The sequence below is a fragment of the Anomaloglossus baeobatrachus genome, chromosome 10 (assembly GCF_048569485.1).
Source record: "Anomaloglossus baeobatrachus isolate aAnoBae1 chromosome 10, aAnoBae1.hap1, whole genome shotgun sequence".
NCBI lineage: Eukaryota > Metazoa > Chordata > Amphibia > Anura > Aromobatidae > Anomaloglossus > Anomaloglossus baeobatrachus.
Window position 1 is genome coordinate 189,959,895 of NC_134362.1, and position 19,012 is coordinate 189,978,906.

General features: G+C 41.3%; 1 long non-coding RNA gene across 1 annotated transcript in view; it reads left to right on the forward strand.

Moving 5' to 3' along the window:
* The window catches only part of LOC142254560 (uncharacterized), a 577,678-nt gene that overhangs the window by 311,296 nt on the left and 247,370 nt on the right, over positions 1-19,012 (forward strand). The window contains exon 2 of the long non-coding RNA XR_012727256.1: positions 13,939-14,024. This is a non-coding gene — a long non-coding RNA (uncharacterized LOC142254560). The remainder of the gene's footprint in view (positions 1-13,938; positions 14,025-19,012) is intronic.

Below are 19,012 nucleotides of genomic sequence, written 5' to 3' on the forward strand. Positions count from 1 at the left end.
TTAACTAAAAAAATGGGCTTCCCTGTATTTTGATTGCCTGATATCACAGTACTGTAAAAATAAATCAAATATGACATAGCGCTCCGTTGTATTTTTAATTCTCAGCGCAAATAAAGCGGACGGCTACGGGTTGTCACCCCCATCTGCCTGGCGTTACCTTGGCTGGCAATCAAAATACAGGGAAGCCCATTAATTTTTTTTTATTTAAAAAAATAGTTAAAAAAAAAATGCGTGGGCTCCCGCCGTATTTTGATCGCCAGTCAGGTAAAGCCAATCAGCTGGGATTCTCGGCAGCCCACAGCCACCCCTGGAAATGGTGCATTGTTTCTTAGCGCCATTTCCAGGCACTTTATCCGGCTCGTCCAGCGGCCGTGATGGCGGTGGCTCGCTGGGTAATACAGGGGTTAATACGAGCTTTGTATTCTCAGATAGTACTAAGCCCGAAATTCATAGTGTCACGTCAAAATAGACATGGCCACCATGAATTTCTAGTACAGATAAAAAAAAACAACACTCAGAAAAATATTTTTATTAGAAATAAAACACAACACAATTAGTGACTCCATCTTTATTTAACTGAAGAACCCCCCCACTCCGCTGTAGTCCTGGGTTGAGGGTTCCGCGCCGTCCAATCCGGATCCAATATCATCTGATCGGTTTGCTGGAAGGCAAAGGGATCAGATGATGTGTCAGGTTTAAGGGCCTGAATCACATCACACATCAGCTGATTGTATAAAAGCCGTTTATACAATCAGCTGATGCATCAGTAGAAAAAAACAAACTACACACTTCTGTGCAGACTTCTATCCAATCGCTGCAGGACCCAGCAGTAATCAGCTGATGCGGTCACCTGACTGCATCAGCTGATAGTTTAAGCCGGCCGGGCGGTAAAAAGCTGGCCTCACCGCTGGACTTATACGATCAACTGATGCCGTCACCTTTGTTATTGCCGACCAATAACATTCCAAATGGAATCTATGGGAGAAAAGTTCGGAGAAGCTGCAGGCCATGGTTGCACATTTAGGCCTACATGATTCACCCAAGTGCTTTAATTCACAGAACTTTCCTCAGACAACCATTAATAACCTCATTGATAGCAGCCAAGGCTGTAAGTGCAGATATATATTGAATAATATATAAGGGTGTTTTGAAAAATTTGTTTCCATTTTTCCTTCATTTGCAGTCAGTAACATATCTATTGCTTGTGTGATTTCCATAATTTCATGACTTTTCCTTCTTGGTGTTACAATTTTAATGTTGGGGAATGTAGATAGATAAATGTGAACTAAATAAATGTATAGATAGATATGCGATACTAAAGACTCAGGCTGCCCTAGTCCGGCTAGTCGACCAGGGTAGTGTAAATCTTTTTGATCAACTCTAATAGATAAATAGGTAGATAAATCTGAAAAAGATAGACAGACAAACTCATATTCGCTGTACCTACGTTTGATCTTCATCCGCCTGTACAGATTTCCTTTTCGGGCCATTCAGTGTGACCATTTTCCAGATATCTTAAGACTCAACTGTGTAAAAGGAATACAGTAACCTTGTAACTGCAAGATAAATTGGCACACTAAATCTATAATTCTATAATCCACAGCCTTATTTAAATTCAGGTCTCTCTCTGTATTAGTCTTTCCACTTCTCCTACAAGGCTATTCCATTTGTGTTCCAAAAAAACTATTTCTCAAAAAGATATTATTGCCGGCTTGTCCATCTCTAAATTAGAACAATATGACTGAGCTGAAAGCGTCCGCATTATTCACTGTCACAGCCGTAGTTGGCTCGGGAGCGAGGTCTTAGCTTGGGGTTTTGTGCCTGCAGATAAAATCTCCTATTTAATAGCGAAATAGAGTGGCGCACAGACCACAATATGGGTACGATTACCACCAGGCATCAAAGGTCCATGCCTATGGCTTTGTGGGTATATGAGGACACCTGACTATTGCATGGCTATTGACTATTCTAAGTAACTTGTTCTAAAAATTATATATGCCATGCTGACACTGTAGAAGCTTCAAATCCATCAGAGATATATATATATATATATATATATATATATATATATATATATATATATATATATATATATATATTTATTAGTAATTCCTTTTCTTGTCCTACACACAAATAAGAAGACAAAGTATTTTGCTGAACGCAAGTGTAGTGCCGGCGTCTCTGCAGAGACACTTGTCTTACTTGCCGCCCCAGCTGGGTCCCATTTCCCCTTGCTACCACACAGCCTCCCACGTGCTCTGCTTCCTCCTTCCCCTCCCGGGCCCTGTACATGCCGCACAGATTTCCCGGAAGTGCACACGGGTCCTCCTCTTAAATGGCCGGCGGGTCATTTCTGTGTGTTTAAGGTACCCTCCCATTAGGGAAGGTGCCTGAGCAACCTTCCCAGTTAGTCAGTGTTCTGTCTGTCTAGCTAGATATCAGGTCCCGTTTCTCCTGTGTCAGTCACCTGTATCTGAGTCTGCCTTCCCATATCTATCTGTCCCTTCTGTGCCCGCCTGTCCAGCCTGCCTCAGTCATTCCGCCTGTAACTGAGCCTGTCACCTGTGGGTCAGCTTCCACAGTCCCGGTCACTGCCCTGGGAGTGGTACCTGGCGTCCACCTCGTGGTGGGCACTTAGTTCAGCGCCTCCCACTAAAGGGTAAGCTCAGCTTCCCCCAGTGGTCCAGTTGATCTATTAATCCTGCTGGCTGCCCCTACACCAGCCCCTACACCAGCCAGAAAGCAGATTGTGGTACATCGTAAAGTACAGAAACTATTGCCTATGGCTTTGTGGGTATATGAGGACACCTGACTATTGCATGGCTAACTATTGTAGTTTTCTTGCATATCATTATAGAGCTATTGTGCCGTATTTCACAAACAGAGCGCCAATTAAATTAAAAAATTAGGTATCTGATAAAATCCTGTCTACCTGCAGCCACCACTAGGGGGTGCATTAGAATTCATTGCATACAAATAACTATTTAGTTCCATAAGAGCTGTATTAAGGTAGTGCCATACAGTGGTGGTTATAGACCTTATTTCTACATTTTAGCAACTGAAATAAGGAGGAGTACTGAACCTCTGTAAATATATGTATATATATAAAAAAAATATTAGATCTACTTGGACCTATATGGTGGATATTCACAATGAATTGCTGTTTTCTTACACCAGAGTCAGTTGACAGGTACATGCAATCATTCTCCAGCTAATCACCACTTAGGGACAGAAAGATTTAATGGCAGCTGGAAATAATGCCCATGTGAACTAATATAAAAAAATACAAGATTTATATACAGTTCTCTTGCCCAGTCCTCACATCTGTTCCATAGGGAGTTTACCACTGTAACATCATGTAATGGCCGGCACTTTCCTTTACAGGGAATGTGTTAATTTAAATAGTTTTATGTTACTCCTATTGTTAAATTTTGGTGATTATTTTTATTTTCTTTGTCATTATCAATGGGAAAAAAAGTAGTGCAATCTTGCTGTTTTTAGGCTGCTTTCACACACTAGTTTTTTGCCATCAGGCACGATCCGGCAAAAAAACTGATCAGTTGCATCAGTTTTTTCCAGATCCTTTAGTTTTTGACGGATCCGTTGTGATACTGATCATGCTCAGTTCAAAAAACCATATCCGGAGCCGTATCTGTTTTTTGCCGCATTACACCGGATCCGGCGTCCATAGGCTTCCATTATAAAACACACCGTATGGCGCCGGATCTGGCACAATACGTTTTTTTTGCTGGAGACAAAAACTTTCCCCTCAGCGTTCCATCCGGCCGCCGGACAAGCAAATTTTGCCGGATCCCGTAAAACCCGGATGGAACGCAAGGCCATCCGGCCCAATCTGGCGCTAATAGAAGTCTATGGGGGAAAAAACGGATCCGGCGGCAACAGATCGGATAAAAATGTTAATGTTCTGGTAAAGAATCAACAACAAGTGGGACACAATTGTGAAGCTGAACGAAATATATTGCTTATTTTAAACTTTTATAAAAAATAAATAACTGAAAATTGGGGCGTGCAATATTATTCCTCCCCTTTAAGTTAATACTTTGTAGCGCCACCTTTTGCTGCGATTACAGCTGCAGTCGCTTGAGGTATGTGTCTATCAGTTTTGCACATCGAGAGACTAAAATTCTTGCCCATTCTAACTTTGTAAACAGCTGGAGCTGAGTGAGGTTGGATGGAGAGCGTTTGTGAACAGCAGTTTTCAGCTCTTTCCACGGATTCTCGATTGGGTTCAGGTCTGGACTGTGACTTGGCCATTCTAACACCTGGATACGTTTATTTGTGAACCATTCCATTGTAGATTTTGCTTTATGCTTTGGATCATTGTCTTGTTGGAAGACAAATCTCCGTCCCAGTCTCAGGTCTTTTGCAGACTCCAACAGGTTTTCTTCAAGAATGGTCCTGTATTTGGCTCCATCCATCTTCCCATAAATTTTAACCATCTTCCCTGTCCCTGCTGAAGAAAAGCAGGCCCAAACCATTATGCTGCCTCCACCAAGTTTGACAGTGGGGATGGTGTGTTCAGGGTGATGAGCTGAGTTACTTTTACGCCAAACATATCATTTGACATTGTGCCCAAATAGGTCGATTTTGGTTTCATCTGAGCAGAGCACCTTCTTCCACATGTTTGGTGTCTCCCAGGTGGCTTGTGGCAAACTTTAAATGACACTTTTTATGGATATCTTTGAGACATGGCTTTCTTCTTGCCACTCTTTCATAAAGATCAGATTTGTGCAGTGTACGACTGATTGTTGTCCTATGGACAGACTCTTCCACCTCAGCTGTAGATCTCTGCAGTTCATCCAGAGTCTTGGTCTTGGTAGATTTACAGTGGTATGATACTCCTTCCATTTCAATATGATCGCTTGCACAGTGCTTCTTGGGATGTTTAAAGTTGTGGAAATCTTTTTGTAATCAAATCCAGCTTTAAACTTCTCCACAACAGTATCACAGACCTGCCTGTTGTGTTCCTTGGTCTTCATGATGCTCTCTGTGCTTTATACAGAACACTGAGACTATCACAGAGCAGGTGCATTTATACGGAGACTTGATTACACACAGGGGGATTATACTTATCATCATCAGTCATTTAGGACAACATTGGATCATTCAGAGATCCTCAATGAACTTCTGGAGTGAGTTTGCTGCACTGAAAGTAAAGGGGATGAATAATATTGCACGCCCCAATTTTCAGTTTATTCTTTTTTACAAAAGTTTAAAATAAGCAATACATTTTGTTCAACTTCACAATTGTGTCCACTTGTTGTTGATTCTTCACCATAACATTAACATTTTTATCTTTATGTTTGAAGCCTGAAATGTGGGAAAAGGTTGAAAAATTCAAGGGGACCAAGGCACTGTATATATATGTATAGTGTGTGTATATATATATATATATATATATATGTAGGTATATATATATATATATATATATATATATATATCACATCGTGTATATATCGTGTGCGTATATATATATATATATATGTATATATATATATATATATATATGTATATACGGTACATATATATGCATTACATAAATGTGAGGGGTGTACTCAGTGTTGTGATACTATCTACAGTATATATATATTTATATATGTTAGGGCCAGGTGGACGGGCAGACCCAGGAGGTGGATCCACTGGGCTGAACACCTCACCGAGGGCAAGGTGCCCAGTAGCCGGGGCACTACGGGTAGCAGGACAGTCCGTTCAGAGGAGTGGAGTGAAGAAGTCCCTGGGACCACGGGGTCTCTGAAGGTAGTCCGGGTGACGGAGCTCAGGTTCGGAGGCCGAGATGACGTCAGGCAGAGTCCGGAACCAACGGAGCGAGAAGGTGGGTCACCACAGGGATCGGAGATGGTATGAACTGACGAGATGGCAGACAGTCACCGTTCGGGGTTCGGGTATCGTTAGGACCGGTTGGCGAGGCAGGAGCGGCTCTACGAGAGAGATAGGTAAGTATACCACAAGACACAAGGAGACCTGACTCCTAGCTTAGCAAACACGAAGAACAGGCCCCGCCCACTTGGAAAGGATCCCCCTATATACCCTGTACCTGATTCTTCAATATCCTGTTGGAGGACACTGGCCCTTTAAGAGAAGGTCAATGACCGCGCGCGCGCCCTAATGCGCATGCGCGAGGCCCGGGTGCCAGAAGCCAGAGCAGGGAGCGGTGCACAGGAGGCAGGAGTGCCGGGCTGGAGCAGAGTTGCCGACGGGCGCCGGGAGCGGGGACCGGGCTGCTTGGGGACCGCAGGTGATGGGGCATGGAGGCTGTGGAGCGGGGGACGCCTGGCAGAGGAGCCGGGGAGCGTGGCAGGGGAGCGTGGCAGGGGAGCCGGGGAGCGTGGCAGGGGAGCCGGAGAGCGTGGCAGGGGAGCCGGGGAGCGTGACAGGGGAGCCGGGGAGCGTGACAATATATATATATATATGTACTTCATATACATATATATAAATATATATATGTATATATATATTTATATATATATATATATACATATATATATATATACATATATATATATATATATATATATATATATATACAGTATATATATATATATATATATATATATATATATATATATATATATATATATATATATAATAAGAAATAATATATGTCTCAAAACCTAGAGTTGATACTGTGCATTACATACATTTCAGGCACATAATGATACGGATAGTCAAATCTTATTTTCTGATTCTAATATCCTTCCATTGTCAACTGAGGCTCTCTCTTCTTGTAAGTCGCCCTTATAACCTCTTCCTTCCGGTTCATGTAGTGAACGCTCCAATCTATTGCTTTGATCTGGAGCCACTGGTCCTAAATATGAAGCTCCGGCTGCAGCCTTCTTTAGCTTTACTCCATACCTAAATCCCACTATTTACACCAGATTTCCTATAGTTAACTACTATTAATCCTATTACACATCTATCCAACGCTATATATGAACCCAGCAGCCAGCAGGGGGGCAAGGAAGAATACTTTTAATGGGAACCCAAAGGATTTTGACTAACAGTCAATCCTTCCAGCTTATTAGGAGTTTTCTCTTTTCTGAGGTCTAGGAATACGTCTTATAAGGCTATTCTTGTTTATTCTTTCCTTTTACATTTGCCTTATTGAAAATATTTAATAGTTTAAATGCTACATTTAGATTTAATTAAGTTAATACATTTTTTTTGAAGTACAAATTTATTCTTTTTTTTTTCTTCCTGGGTGACCCAAACACTAAATGTATATCGGTGCACGTAGCAGTGCGTATCACAAATCAATTATTGTCGACTTTGTGTTTCCAAAATTAAAATATCACTCTCGACTTCGTGTCCGCAAGGTGTTTAATTGTTGTTTTCTTACACAGCATTTCCCGAATGACACTCGATAGTGTGAAAAAAGCAAAGAGAGTGGCGAGAGATGTTTTTATTCCTTGTGTCTATTGTATCGACCTGTAAATTATAGTACAACTACAACGCGGTTGTATTTAAGCAACCCCTCCCCGCCAGAGCCAGCCGGCACAGACAGAGAGATGTCATTCTGACCAGAGACTTCATACTGCGACCCACTCCTAAATTGGATCATGCTCTTCCCATACCGCAGTGATAGATGTGCGCCTTTGATGACACGTGAAGGCAGTTGGCTATTTATTTTTTTTGCTGCAGTGGGGGTGGGAATGAGAACAAAGAGGAGTCTAGCTGGTTATTGTTTAGTAAATTTCTGAGCCTATTTGATGGAAGCTATAGACATTTAGTTTTCCATTTTCCATGCAATGTATTTTTTGCTTTGGAAATAGCTTTTTTTTTTTAGTTTTTATTATTCTATTATTATGCATTTGATATTATTTATTTTTTTATGCATCTGGTATTCTTTGTTTATATAGATAAACATTTTTTTTATTCACAATTTATGTTGATTTTTCATTTATATATATATACATATATATATATATATATATTTATTTTATATTTATATTTATTATTATATATAAAAACAAAATATATATAGATACATATATATATTTTTATATATATGTATATATATAATTATATATATATATATATGTAATTTATGTATATATATAAATTACATATATATATATATAATTATATATATACATATATATAAAATATATATATATGTATCTATATATATTTTGTTTTTATATATAATAATAAATATAAATATAAAAATATATATATATATATATGTATATATATATATATATTTTTTTTTTTTACAATTTATATTAAGTTTTTTTATTAGGAAAAAATAAACTTCAACCGTACAAATGATGAATAGTTATTATGTGTAAAGTACCGTATAACGCTCTAATTGCCATTGAAGTACAGAAGACAATTGACTAAACAAGTATGACATGAGGACGTAAGCAGCTTATGGCTTGCATCAAAAGAATATGCCGTATACAATTTTGCATCATTTAATTTGCATAAAATATTCAGCAACTCCGATAAATACATTATGGCATGTCAGATAGTTGGAAAGTTGCACGCAGAGAGCCAGTCATTTATAGAATGATGGTACAAAATGCTGGTAAGGGAATTTAATGTCACTGGTGTGAAGGAGAAAGAGTACGGTGACACTGACTTAAAGAGAAAAATGCTTAAAAAATTGTTTATAACCTATTTTTATTTAGCATGAATTTTGAGGGCTCCTGAAAAACAGAGACACATAGGGGCATATTTATGAATACTGTTTAATTTTTGGAAAATGCAAACTTATTTGGTGGTTTATATTGTTATATAAATTAGACTATTTATTCTAAGGTTACACCACCAATTCGTTGGCTTACTTTGAGCCACAATTTTGGAGGACTCTGTAGCTCATTAGACCATGCCTATTACGATGACTATGGGGATAGCAAGAAACTGGGGCTCCTAAGCTGACTGTCAGACTAGGGAGCCCTACGCTATCCCTAGTCTCAGGGGTACCCATAAAGGTGGGGACACCTGAGTCTCCTTGGCCGTGCTCCTGAGAAGCCCTTATCTGATTACCTCTCCCCCAGGTGGGACCTGGACAGGAGTGAGATTACACCCTTAATCCCACAAAATTAGACAGACAGGGGAAATCAAAATTTTGTCAAACAGTAGAAGGATCACAGAGGTAAAAGACAAAAAAAGATAAGGAAGAAAACAAGACAACAGATAAACTCCACAACCACTCCAAGCAAAAATCAACACTTTTCACATAGCCTGGCACACCAAACCACACAGACCAACACAGCATAACCTATAGCTGGCATAGGTAGACATTTTCATCCAGCTTAAAGGGAACCTGTTACCAGATTTGGCGACTTTAAGCTGCAGCAACTACCAGTGGGCTCTTATATACAGCATTCTAACATACTGTATATAAGAGCCAAGGCTGCTGTGTAGAACGTAAAAATCCCTTTATAATACTCACCTAAGGGACATTGCGGTGCAGACTAATCGGATAAGTGTCTCCGTTTTCCGGTATCGGCGCCTTCTCTTTAGGCCATCTTTCTCCTTCTTCTTCTGAAGCCTGGGTGCATGACGTGTCCTACATCATCCACACTAGCCGCATTGAGGTCCTGCGCAGGTGCACTTTGATCTGCCCTGAGCAGGGCAGATGAAAGTATTGTAGTGCGCCTGCGCAGGACCTCAACGCGGCTAGTGTGGATGACGTAGGACGCATCATGCACCCAGGCTTCAGAAGAAGGAGGACAAAGATGGCCGAAAGAGGGAGGCGCCGGACCCGGAGAATGGAGATACCCATCCGATCAGTCTGCACCGCAATGCCCCTTAGGTGAGTATTATAAAGGTATTTTTATGTTGTACACAGCGGCCTGGGCTGGTAGTTGCTGCAGCTTAAAGTCGCCAAATCTGGTAACAGGTTTCCTTTAAGCTGGATGAAAATGTCTACCTATGCCAGCTATAGGTTATGCTGTGTTGGTCTGTGTGGTTTGGTGTGCCAGGCAGACTCAGGTGTCTTCCTGCTGTGTGCTCAGTCATAGTCAGTCTAGCAAGAGTTAACCTCTGCTAGCCTGCTTGTTAGGCTTCATTGATCACATGTTGTGAGGAAGCCAATCACATCTGCTCCTCTCATATTTAAAGAGAACCTGTCACCAGATCTGGCGACTATAAGCTGCGGCAACCACCAGTGGGCTCTTATATACAGCCTTCTAACATACTGGGCTCTTATATACAGTATGTTAGAAGGCTGTATATAAGAGCCCACTGGTGCTTCCTCACAACATGTGATCAATGAAGCCTAACAAGCAGGCTAGCAGAGGTTAACTCTTGCTAGACTGACTATGACTGAGCACACAGCAGGAAGACACCTGAGTCTGCCTGTGTTGATCAGATATCAGAAACTATGGAAAGAAGGGAGCATAGGGTCTTACCAGATAAAACCAAGAGATAAAAGATAAAGGCATACTCACCTATAGTAGTTGTGAAAGGTCACAACACCTAAAAACGCATAATCACAGATGGAGTCAGCTGCAGCCCCGCAGGAATCGAGATTAACTTTTCACAGGGAAAAAAACGGGGATCACCGCCGCGCTTGTCACCAATGCCAATAGTAAAATATAATTAATCCAAGTTGTTTATTGTAAGCACATATACAGGTCTACGCGTTTCAGTGGTCTCTGCCCCCTTCATCAGGACAGCATATTAAAGACAAGGATACTGTCAATGTTAATATACTGTCCTGAGGAAGGGGGCAGAGACCACTGAAATGCGTAGACCTGTATGTGTGCTTACAATAAACGACTTGGATTAATTATATTTTACTATTGGCATTGGTGACAAGCGCGGCGGTGATCCCCGTTTCTTTCCCTGTGAAAAGTTCATCTGTGTTGATCAGAGACACCAGAGAAACCATCGCGCAGAGTGTCACAATCTGCAATGTGAACAGAGCCTGACGCTGCGATGACAAGTTTGTGCAAAACTCTGTGTGACAATGCTCCTTTCTAGTAAGCTACATCCCATTTCCAGAGAGGCCATGACCCTTGTCGGAAAAGATCTTAAAAAACAAAATAAATATGAAACAAGTCATGAAATACAGAGGGTTTTTTTAGCGTATTTAGCTTAATAAATATCTCCCAAAATCTCTGAGGATTGACTTATGGATCAGTCAACAATAAAGCATGTTGCTCACAATGCCTGAATTTAAAGGTTTTGCCCCAAGACTGATGAAATTTAAAAAATAAATAAAGAAAACTCTCGGATCTGTTTTTCCAAATTAGTAGTTCTAGGCTTTCTTGTATTTAACTTTTAAGCGAGTGGCAGTGCTAAATATTACTGTACCGTACAGTGATGTCATCGCATTACATATAATATTAGTACTAGGGTCATCTCATATCAAAGATTGATTTTGTTTTCAATTTATTATACAGACAATATCAACATTATTTCACTCACAAGCCCCCCAAAAAGTTATAACCCTCCGCTCTAGACGCTGACTATGAAGGGGAACCTGCCAAAAAGTAAATGAAAAATTGAAACTTGTCAGGTTTTATTTTAGTGGTCTTAAAACTCTTGGTTTTTTTGGCTAAATACATCTCCCAAAGAAAGAATGACATTTCGTGAAATGTGGGTACTCAGGTGAAATTGGATGAGGGGCGAGGGGCATCAATGATTGACACTACCCAATGTTACAATCTAAATTGTTCTTAGTGTTGTCAGCTAGGCTACCCTTCTGGGCAACTGTTTGTCTCTCCGGTAGCCACTAAAACAAGCTTTTTACTTTTTCCTCTGGTTTGTCTATTATTTTATTCTGCTGATCATTTTAGCTTTAGAATATTGAGTTGTTTTTTTAAATTAACAATTGTAATGTTAAGTTTTTAATTATTCACAATAGAAGTGAAATTGTCTTCCAGGGTACATGTATATGATATAGGGGAATTAAAAATCCATAATAGAAAAATCTGGTTTAGATCAGGAGTTGTCTACTCGAAGAGATGGTCTCTTCCTATTCCATTAGGAATATTACGGGATATAATGGAGACAACAAAGATGGCAAGCCAATACATCTCTGTCATTCCTATCGGTACTGAATGGAGTAGTAGTCGCCAGGCTTGACCTCTGCTCAATTGAAACCAGGGACACTGGCTCCTTGGCTTCGTGATCCCAGAGAGACCTACTGTAGGTGATATAATGGGCTAACCACTTTGAACTATTAGACCAAATTCTTCCACATACACCTTTTTATTGTCTTTTATTTTTTTCTTAAAGGGGGGTTTTATTTCTGCGGAAAACCCATCCCCAGGTGCCATCTGCCTTTTCAAAAGCTCAATTTGTTTTACGAGCACCGATGAGTTTCTGCTGCTCCTGGTGTCTATGTCTGCAGTGTTGATGCCTCGTCAAGAGCGCTGCAGCTAATCAATCAGCTCAGTGGCTTTGAGCGGCTTTTGCCGTATTCTTGGTTACAGGAAGTGATTGCCTGCAGCACTGTCGATGTGATGTCAGCGCTACAGAAAATAAAAGGCTTTAGGAGGAACAGCAAAGACTCACTGCAGGGCCTGGGGACAGGGGTTATCTGAAACAGAAAACCCTTTTCATGACTTTATGATTTAAGTCATTGGATGACGAGTCTTACAAATTAGGTGGTTACATCTTCACCCTGGTTCCACAACTAAGTCCATCTTAACCAAACTTTAGATAAAAGTCAAACAATAATATCAATGCAATATAATAAAGTAGATAATACAATACAGTGCAGCCCCTATTGTGTTGTTCTACTTCAGTCTCTATCAGACTCATAAAAATTGATCATCGCGTAAACTACTTTAGCTTGATGACTACTAAGAAACCTCCCCAGAAGACTACTTCTTCGAGAATAATAAAGACTTGGCACTCAAAACTTGAATTATGAAAGAAGGTAATTTTTATTCCCAGACACTAACCAGCACAATTGTTTTGGTTCATATTGGACCTTCCTCAGTGTAAATTGGTGGTTAAGTGGAGGAGTATCCTGGCAAAAGCAGGCGCTCCAGAAGAACTTGCAGTGTCCACCACTAAAGTTAGCAAGCGCCTGCTTCTTCCATAATAATCCTCCACTTAACCATCACTGCATACTGAGGAAGGTCCAATACAGACCGAAACATTTCTACTGGTTAGTGTCTAGAAATAAAATTCACCTTCTTTCATAATTCAAGTTTGAGTGCCAAGTCTTCTTTATCATTGCCTACGGGATTGGATCCTACTTGTGCACCACCTACAGAAGTGCCGTGTTTCCTTCTTACTTCTTCAAGAAGACCACCTATTCCTGTGACATATTTTCAGTTCAACTAGATATTACAAATACCGGTCATTTTTCTTGGGGAGACCATCCCTCAGAAGACCTCTTTTTCTATTTTTTATAGAGCACTTTTTGGTAATTGTCTATAAGAAGTTGGGTTGTTGATAGTAGTTATTGTGCTAAGACTCTGATGCATGACGAAAACTATCACGCTGGTCATGCCAAAATTAGAAGCAAGAGATAACGAACACTTGAAAGGGCTGAATATCGCACAAGCAAAGTTCCTCACGTGTTTACAACCAGCGAGATCTATGAGATCTTGGCAAGTGGATCGAAGGACAGACAAGTTTCTCATCAGCAGTCAGGCTTTTTTCTTTATATCTAAAGTGTTTTATGGTTTCTTCACCTACTCACGTTGTCTAAACCCTGGAGATGTATTCCCTCTACACCAATTATCTTCATTTTTGAAGAAATTACCTTAAATTATTTCTGACAAATGTAGTTGTCTGCCAATATGTCACTACAACATCAATACTTTCCTTCCATGTGAGGTGGGGGCCTAACCCTTTGGGAGTCTTGTCTGTCACTAGTGAAACCAGGCAGGAATCACAAGTTTATAACTTACACTTACCGACAGGGAGAAATATGTTTCTACTTGTCAGTCTGCCATGTTTTTACATTATATTATTTATTTCTAGGCAGTAAGTGAAACGCTCAGAGTGATGGAAAGAGGAAGCACAAATATCTACTAACATAAGAACCCACTCAAAGTTGGACATGAAAGGTAAGGACTTGTGGCTTTATTTTATTATTGTGAATAGGCAGAGGTGTTGACAAATTAGAAAGCAATTTACAGATGTTAAAACATAGTGGCACAGAAAAAAAAATCCTTATTTTAATGGTAATTTAAAAAAAAAAAATTAAATAAATAAATAAAAAAAATTAGATAGATATTCGGGCTGGTTTTAGACATATTAGGCAACATTTAACCATCCAAAGATGCCTCTTGTGGTCTTGGTTTAGTTCAGTAGAAGTAGGAGAATCCGTATATTACTTCTATAATACACAGAAGCAAAAGATAAAAAACAAGAGGTGCTATTGTGTGTATCGATAGGTTAAATGATGAAGAGATGGGGTGGGTTACACTCACCTCCTATGGTTATGCTATCAGGTACAACACTGATCAGTAACATCGACAAGGGACCTAGGTTAAAGTCAGGAGTAGAGCCGCCATTGTCTGGTCGAATGGTCTACGATTATATCCTGTGCAGCGATCCTCTTCTCTCCACTTGACCTCACAATGCCACTTCTGGTAAAGCACCTTTCAGGTAGTGAAGTAGACTTGGGTAATATCGATGAAGCTCCATAGGAGTGTAGATCAACATTGTATCAGAAATATATGTGCGTTGATGAGGCGTTGCTTGGTCATTAACCTGATCCTTCCACCACTCCACTGAATCCACCTTCCATAATACGGACACTTGCAAAATAATTCTGAAATATGCCTTAATCGGAATTTCATAGTCAAAGGAATAAGAACAATTAAGAAAATTTTGTAAGATGAATGCATTAGAATTCTGGCTCAGTTTGCTCCCAAATATTAGAGTGAAATTAATCCGTCCAGTAAGTGGGATGAAGTTAGGCAAAAGTTTCTAAAGGTGCATTTACATCAACCGAAAATCGGCAAACGATTCATAAGAATCCTTGTTCTTGTGTAGACATGATGGTGATTAGATAGTTTATGCCAGCATGGGCAGCACATCACCCCTTGTAAACCAGGAATATGTCACTGCTACCATGATGCAGTAAGGCGGCAGAATAATTGTGTTAATAACTGTTTTGTTCCGTTCAGTCATTTGTTGGCCTGTATACAATATATCACAAATGTGAGTACACCCCGGACTTATTTTTAAATAGTTTATTATATCTTTTCATGGGACAACACTGAAGATCTAAGGGGTACTTTACATGCTGCGACATCGCTACTGATATATCGTCGGGGTCACGGTTGTTGTGACGCACATCCGGCGTCGGTAGCGACATCGCAATGTGTAAACCCTAGGAGCGACGATGAACGAGCGCAAAAAAGTCAAAAATCGCTGATCTGTGTCACGTCATTCATTTTCATAATGTCGCTCCAGCTGCAGATACAATGTTGTTTGTCATTCCTGCAGCACCACACATCGATGTGTGTGAAGCCGCAGGAACAACAAACATCTCCTTACCTGCGTCCACCGTCAATGCGAAAGGAAGAAGGTGGGCGGGATGTTACGTCCCGCTCATCTCCGCCCCTCCGTTTCTATTGGCCGGCTGCTTAGTGACATCGCGGTGACGCCGAACGCACCTCCCCCTTGAAGGAGGGATTGTTCGGCGGTCACAGCGACGTCGCCGACAAGGTATGTGCGTGTGAAGCTGCCGTAGCGATAATGTTCGCTGGGGCAGCGATCACCAGATATCGCATGTGCAACGGGGGCGGGTACTATCGCGCTCAACATCGCTAGCCGATGCTAGCGATGTCGCAATGTGTAAAGTATCCCTTAAGGCCCTGTCACACACAGAGATAAATCTTCGGCAGATCTGTGGTTGCAGTGAAATTGTGGACAATTAGTGCCAGGTTTGTGGCTGTGTACAAATGGAACAATATGTCCATGATTTCACTGCAACCACAGATCTGCCAAAGATTTATCTTTGTGTGTGACAGGGCCTTTAGACTTTGATACAATGTAAAGTAGTCAGTGTAAAGCTTGTATAGATTGAGCATGTGCACTTCTGTTCCAATATACAAAGGATAGAAGTGCCACGTTCTGCCAGTCAGAGCGTATCTTGTGGCTGGACCGCAGCAATCAGTAAATTATGGATAGGTGACTACTTGTTTTCACTGGACAACCACTTTATTTGAGGATAATATATCTATTTGCCATGATAGTTGGAACAATACCAAATTATTTTCAAAGTGTAACAATGAGTGGTGAAACTACTGGCTATAAAGTCTAGACATTGTCAAGAAGACAGATATCTTCCCAAGACTACATTTACACTGGCCAAGCACAGCTACACCGACAAGCAAAAGAGTAACAATGTTTTGAACTTTTAACTTTCAGGCTCCATATCTCACAATCCACTGCAGCTTTGAGCGTGTGACACCTTCATTTTATAGAAAATCATCTTGGCTATTTCATACATAGATTTGAGTTGCAACTATTTAGCACATGATTAGTTATGCAGATTCTTCTCATGTCACTGCATTGTTAATGTTTTGCTCCTAAAAATCTAAATTTTAATTTTTATTACTTTGTTAGTATTTTGTAAATCCACCTTTAGCTTTCAGTGCTGCCTGAATCCTTCTGGGCATGACCTCGATCAGATTCATGCATATCTCAACCGAAGTCTGATCCCAGGTCTCTTCTACATGGTCCCAATGTTGGTGCATACTGGTTTGACTCACTTGGGTATACAAACAGCTTTTTGTTCAACTCTATCCACAAGTATTCAATTTGTTCAGGTCTGAGGACTGCGGGGATGTTACGCTACTGGGTGTGGACCCACTGCGCTACGGACCAGGGTTACCCTGGATAGGCGTGACTAAGTGCCTACCGGGTTTTCACCAGAGCCTCAAGGAGACAGGATAGACAGGCAGGTACAGGAGGCAGGCAGGACGATTCGGGGGCAGGATCAGATAAGAGGGCCTGCACCTTTAAGAGACTGGGAGCACGCGCCCTTTGGATGTTGCCAGGATACCTGGGGTGCAGAGACCGTAGAAGGATCAGGGGAACAAGCAGGGCGGCCATGGCGGTGAGTACGTCGGCGTCCCTGCCGAGTGGAGGATGTCAGACAGTGCAGGGATGACAGCATTACAGACCGTGCCTCCTTACAATCCCCCCTCACCAGGCCTGAAAGGAGTTTCCTTAGGAGAAGAGGAGTGTGAATGTTCTCCTTGGGTTCCCACGACCTCTCTACTGGACCAAATCCCTTCCTGTTCACCAGAAAAAGGGTTTTTCCTTTAACATTCTTCATGACCAGATTTTCCCACCACAACAAGCAAAACAGTAACAATGTAGAGACATTACAAGAATGTGTATAACTAATCATATGCTGAATAGATGGAAGTCAAATTTATGTATGAGATAGCCAAGATGATTGTCTATAAAGGAAGGTAGTGAGATATGGACCCTGGAAGTAAAAAATTATTTAAGTATTTGAACAACCACCGATTGTAGACTAATGAACTGATCAGCAGTTGTTTAATTAGTTTTTAGGCCAACAGTCAAACTGCACATCCGTGTACAAAAAACATTGTTTTCGGCAGCACATGTCCTGTCTACACAGGACAATGTGCTGCCGAGAACAATTAATTTTAAGCAAGCTCATTTGTGTGGTGATAGGCAGCCTGTCTAGACAGGCCAATAATCAGGAAACAAGATGGTTGTTTAAAATCAACTAGTATAAATGTACCTTAATTCATGTGCAGACCTCTGTTTGATGCCATAGTCAAACATTAAAGGGGTTGTCCACTACTTTGATATTGATGACCTATCCTTAGGATAGGTCATCAATGTCTGATCGGCTGGGGTCCGACACCCAGCACTCCCATCGATCAGCCATTTCCGGTTTCAGCGGCGGCAGCAGGCAGCCGGAAATGCTCAGTTCCGGCGCTACTCTACCTTTTGATAGCGCCCGTGGCCAGGAACTGTACATCCACCTCCCATTCTAATCAATAGGTGGCAAATGTGCAGTACTCGGCTGCGGCCACTATCAGTAGACGGAGCAGCTCCAGAACTGAGCATTTCCGGCTGCCTGCTGCTGCCGGGACAAAAAAAAAAACAAAACAGGTGAACGGCGGGGGTGAGGGGTGTCGGACTCCGGCTGATAAGACATTGATGACCTATCCTAGGGATAGTCCATCGATGTCAAAGTAGTGGACAACCCCTTAAAGGAACTTTTACTTTTTGCCAAAATGTATCTTTTTAGATCTGAGATATTTTGGTAAAATTGATAACTCCAATTCTGAGCCAGAAACGTAGACATAACATTTATCACTGCCACTCCTCCATAGTGCTATGTGGGAGAAGGACTACTGTAGTTCTAATAGTTTGACTTTAATTCCTGTTAAGCAGCATTGTGATAACACCACACCGTCACAAATTACTTGGTAGTCGCCAGCATTTGATCCTGGAAAATTGGAAAGGCTTTAAAGGCTAGTCTGATAGTAAACTGCTAAATCTTGGATGCTCGCCTGCCTGCCTATTGTGTTACTATCAACACTTACCATTACAATGTATGCTATAATGAAGTATGATCACAATGACAATCCTTGGAATTTATTTGTCTTAATTTGTCATTAATTACGCTAAAGGCCGCTTTACACACTGCGACATCGCTCAAGCTCACGGAATTTGTGACGCACATCCGGTCGCTTTAGCGATGCCGTTGCGTGTGACACCTTTGAGCGATTTTGCATTGTTGCATTGTCCATTCTCTAATATCGTTGCTGCAGCAGTAACGAAGTTGTTCCTCATTCCTGCGGCAGCACACATCGGTACGTGTGACACCGCAGGAACGAGGAACCTCTCCTTACCTGCGGCCACCGGCAATGAGGAAGGAAGGAGGTGGGCGGGATGTTTGTCCCGCTCATCTCCGCCCCTCCGCTTCTATTGGGCGGCGGTTCAGTGACGCAGCTGTGACGTCGCTGTGACGCTGAACGAACCGCCCCCTTAGAAAGGAGGCGTTTCGCCAGTCACAGCGAAGTCGCAGGGCAGGTAAGTAGTGTGACGG